The sequence below is a fragment of the Dendrobates tinctorius genome, unplaced genomic scaffold (genome assembly GCF_039654945.1).
Source record: "Dendrobates tinctorius isolate UK_male_01 unplaced genomic scaffold, ASM3965494v1 ptg000040l, whole genome shotgun sequence".
In the NCBI taxonomy this organism is placed as follows: domain Eukaryota; kingdom Metazoa; phylum Chordata; class Amphibia; order Anura; family Dendrobatidae; genus Dendrobates; species Dendrobates tinctorius.
Window position 1 is genome coordinate 18,000,085 of NW_027361708.1, and position 4,894 is coordinate 18,004,978.

A 4,894-nucleotide genomic window follows, 5' to 3' on the forward strand; every position below is an offset into this window, starting at 1 on the left:
TGGCTTTATCCAGGGGAGGCGTAAATAAAGCCAACCGCGAAACGTGCGTCAGGGTGCCTGTCGCTCTAAGGTACAGTGTTTAAATTCCTGCTAACACTCACTTTTTTAGCAGCCATTCCATGATTCACCTGCTAGCATTCATTCTGGTGTGGAAGTAAAGAGTATACAAATTTTATCTATACTTTGATTTTGGATCAGTGATTTGCTGCTCTTCACTTTATTTAGCCCCATGATTGACCTTTACTTCTGGTCTAAGAATATTTGACCTATATATATTTCCTGGAAGCTATCACTTTGCTCCTTATATTGTATGACATAGGCTTTTCCTCTATTAATTGCCCATATGGTATTGGAATTCATTGTGCAAAGGGATTATACTGTTCTTACACTGTATGTTTTTTCTTTGTGCCTATTTTTTTGCACTGTTGTCCCTATTGACTCTACTATATTTGCATTGTCATTTTGAATAAATTTGAAGACTTTTCCGCCCATTGATGACAAAAGTATTCTGAGGGTGATACCTTTATTGGCTAATCAGAAAATAATATGTTTGCAAGCTTTCAGAACACAGAGGCTCCTTCTTCAGGCTGGATAACAAATGGATAAAGATTAGTCAAGGAAATCGAATTAGCATTTTCTTACAAATGGAGAGGCTAATTCGATTTCTTTGACTTATCTTTAGGAGGCATCACACCTCCCACCTAATGAACAAATGTCCTACTCTAGTCATCCCTTAAATGTTGTGCTTTTTTCTTATTAATCCATTTGTTATCCTGCCTGAAGAAGGAGCCTCTGTGCTCTGAAAGCTTGCAAACATTATTTTCTGGTTAGCCAATAAAGGTATCACCCTGAGAATACTTTTGTTATCATTGGGCGGAAAAGTGTTCACATCGATTTTTCTGGCTAACATGGTACCACAATATAATTTATTATTGTACACCAGAATAAATTTGAATAACTTTCTAGAATTTTTTATGGCACATAGCTTCCCTTTTCTTTTCTTTGATGCTTTTATTGCAACAGTTGCAATAGAAAACAACACATTGAGTTGTATGTTATTGGGTGAACTTAATCTGACATTCTGTATTTAAAAATCAATCAGAATCTATGTATCTCAGGCCAAAGTGTACCTATAATTATGAGAGTACGTGGCCTTATTGGCAACCAAAGTTTTTCCCTTTGACATAAACCCACTATGCCACTGTTCACATCAACGTTTGCTTCTTCCTTAAGGAGCCTTTCATGCAGATCAATATAATTGAACATAAAAATAATGTGTATTTTTAAACATACAAAAAATAACAAAGAATGTGGACTCCATTGTAAATAACTGTTTATTGAACTTTAGCATTTTTTTTTAATTTAACATTCAGACTGAGTTTTTTGTGTATTATGATTGCTTCATCCATCCACTAGACAGCTTCTCGCCAACTTGTCCTGTTACTTGATCACATGTGTTTTTGGCAGCTTCACATCCTTTGTCAATGACTGAAACAGAATGGAACTTGTTATAGATGCTGGCTTAGAAAAACTAGTTTGAACACATGCTGAACATAGCAATAGCTATACATCAAATCAACTAAAAATAGTATATGAGACCGCCTAATGAGTATGTGACATATATCTGATAAACGGATGAATGGTAAATCCTTCGAAAAATTAGTAGATCCATTAGTAGTAGTAATTTTTAATAACTTTCTGTTTATTCTAAGTGCGGTCACCTCCTTGTATGTCTTGCTATCGTATATCACTCATTTTAATTACGGTATTTTATCCTTTCACATATGTTCCACACTCTTTGACCTCAAGTTCGGTGTTCTCCTTTTGGTTCTTTTAGTAAAACTATTGTAGAGTTAACCTCTGGGCAGTCTACATGCCCATGACAATCTCTACTAGGTACGGGATCTGTCTTAGTGCCTTACATTATACTTTACATGTTCACCTTTCTGCAGATCAATCTTTTGTACATTGGACGCATCTATGCAGGAAATGCAACTAACTGTAGGATTTGATAGAAAATAGTATTCCGCCATTAAATCCTACTCCAGACTATGTTGACTTTCCTGGAGCTTGAACGTCATTGATGATGATAGTATGTACAGCATATGTCCGCTGAATCCAGGCATGATCCATGGCGGTTGTGTGATGTTACTACAAGTCATTGCTCTATGAAAATAAAGAGACCAGCAGGGATCTCCGGAACATCGACTTTGGAGCTGCTAAATAACAGGACGGACAATGCCTTAAAAATTCTTTTGAGAATTGAAAGACTATTTATTTATGGCTTATGAACATATGTAATGATTATGCGAACATTTTTGATATGTGTAGAAGTTGACATAAACCTACCTTTTTGACCAATTTCTTTTCCTTTATCAACGCAATCTTGGGCTGTGTGTTCTCCTTGCTTAACTGTTTCAAAAAGAAGAAATCTGTTAAGCCTTCTGCACTATAGACATTATAAGATGCAGTAGTGTTTGGGTTGAGCTTTACACCGATTAGGTTTGACAAATGTAATATATTTAGTAAAAATATTCTATTTGCCATTGACTCCTGAAGAGTCCCGCAGTCAGTCTTCAAACAATCCCTTTCAGGTTTGATATCTCCCTGTCTTCTCCACCTAAGTACCAGTACCTTCAAAATTTCACACGTGTGCCATTGCCTAGTACGTCACTAGTGTGCCCAGTACAGCCAGGTGCACTCTCCGAACATGGGCCGTGCAGTGATGAAACCTGGCAGAAGTACACCTCGCTACACACAATATTATGTGTCCATTTTGAAAACAATGCTTAAAACTTAAATTTAGTTTTTAGTGTTCTGATTCCACATGCAAGGATTATGTGGATTGATATTTCTTATAGAGCAATTTCCAGTCTATAGAGTGTGCAGCTTGCTTTCTCACGACAAGATGTTGGCTTGTACTAAATAAAATTCCGCATTAACAATTTCTTTTGCAATGCTTGGATACTTGACAAAGTTATCGTAGAAGACACATAAGATCATTTTTAACTAGACTACTAAGTGCTGACATTACTACAAATTCTAGTGTTTTATTTGTTTAATAGCTTTGATTTTTTTTGTGGGGGGTTCATAAATGTCTTGAAATTACTTACTAGTTAAGCAAAGTCTCAAAGCATTCAGTATATTGAGCAGCCCAAGTTTGGCTCTTCTATGGATGCATCCCATATATGAGCTCTATATACAGTGATCAGTTGTCAATACTGTGAGGACCCTTTAGCACTAGCTCTGGGGTGCAGGTCTTATGAGCGCATTTACTGTAAAATGAATAAACCATTCAATTGCCATTCCATTACTGTCAGAAATGAAAATCAGAAGAACCTCATCCCTATGGATCCCTTCAGATTTGTTTTTTAAAGGGAATTTGTCACCCCATTTTTCGAGTATCAGCTGCCGGCACCGCCATCAAGGGCTTATCTACACCAGCATTCTGTAATGCTGTAGATAAGCCCCTGATGTAACCTGAAAGATAAGAAAAACACATTAGATTACACTCACCGGGGGGGGGGGCTTCGGTCTTGGTCCGATGCGTGTAGCGGTCCGGCGTCTCCCATCTTCTAACGGTGACGTCCTCTTCTTTGCTGCCTATCGTGGCTCCTGTGCAGGCGCACTGCTCTGCCCTGTTGAGGGTAGATCAGAATACTGCAGTGCGCAGGCGCCGGACCTCAACAGGGCAGTGCAGTGCACCTGCGCAGGAGTCATGACAGGCAGCAAAGAAGAGGACGTCACCGTTAGAAGATGGGAGGTGCAGAGATCAGACCGCGACACCCATCAGACCAAAACCGGACCCGGACCGCCCCTGGGTGAGTATAATATAACTCATTTTTCTTATCTTTCAGGTTACATCGGGGGCTTATCTACAGCATTACATAAATTACAGAATGCTGTAGATAAGCCCCTGATGGCGGTGCCGGCAGCTAATACTCGAAAAATGGGGTGACAGATTCCCTTTAAAGGCTCGTGCAGACAACTGTATTTTAGGTCTGAGTGCGATCCGATAAAACATTCGATTGCATTCAGAACAATGCTATTTTATGGGGCCTTGTACATATCTGACTTTCTTATGGAACTGAGTCTATCCAAGGGAAAATTAACCATCCCCTCCATCTTTTCCAATCTGAGAAAATCGCATCACACTCTGATCGAACTCTGATCAGAGTGTGATTAGCACAATCAGACCGATTTTCTCAGATTAGAGAAAACATGATCGTGCGGTGTGACACCAGCCTTAGAGAGGAACTCAAGGTGCAAATAAATCACTATATATTGGCAAGCAGGGACACGAAATTCCTTAAACCAGAAAATCTCATACCAATAGAAATAAACTAGTAGTAAGCATTAAACTTAGAATGGACTGTTAATCATGTTAGCTACATATTATTTGAGGCATTTTATTTTCTATCCATTATATCTCTATGGATTGACTCCGTTCATTTCTCACCTGTTTCTTCAGCTTTCTTTTGTGCTTGGCTTAAGAAGCTGGACATGATTCTATGGTATCTGGCAGTAGGGATTGCAGTTTTCCTGTGAAATAGCTGGATGATGGTGCAGTGCTCTCCCATATATAAGCCTGCGGACCCCTCCCATTAACAACTAGGTGCAAGATTTGTCAGAACATGCCTGCTACATGAGCAATGCTTGTCTGACGTTACTAATTAGTAATTGCATGGAAGTGTAGTGAAGTAGTATCAGCAGTATTTATTTTGAAACTCCAGGGCAATCAATTTGCTACTTTGTACTTTTATGCCTCAGACAAATATTAAGGCTGCATTCCCATGATGAGTTTTTGGTGAAGTTTTGACTTTACAGATTTTCTACAGCATTTCTGCATCTATTATGTAAATTAGTTTACTTGTGCGTTTTCTCTTCTTTTTTT

The 4,894-nt window shown here is 38.6% G+C and overlaps 1 long non-coding RNA gene across 1 annotated transcript; it reads right to left on the minus strand.

Annotated features, from left to right (window-relative positions):
- Positions 1–1,316: 1,316 nt before the first annotated feature.
- On the minus strand, positions 1,317–4,610 carry LOC141088683 (uncharacterized). Its single transcript, XR_012232017.1, has 3 exons — positions 4,460–4,610; positions 2,350–2,412; positions 1,317–1,488 (listed from the first exon to the last, which is right to left on the minus strand). It is a non-coding gene; the product is annotated as an uncharacterized lncRNA (long non-coding RNA).
- Positions 4,611–4,894: the final 284 nt, after the last annotated feature.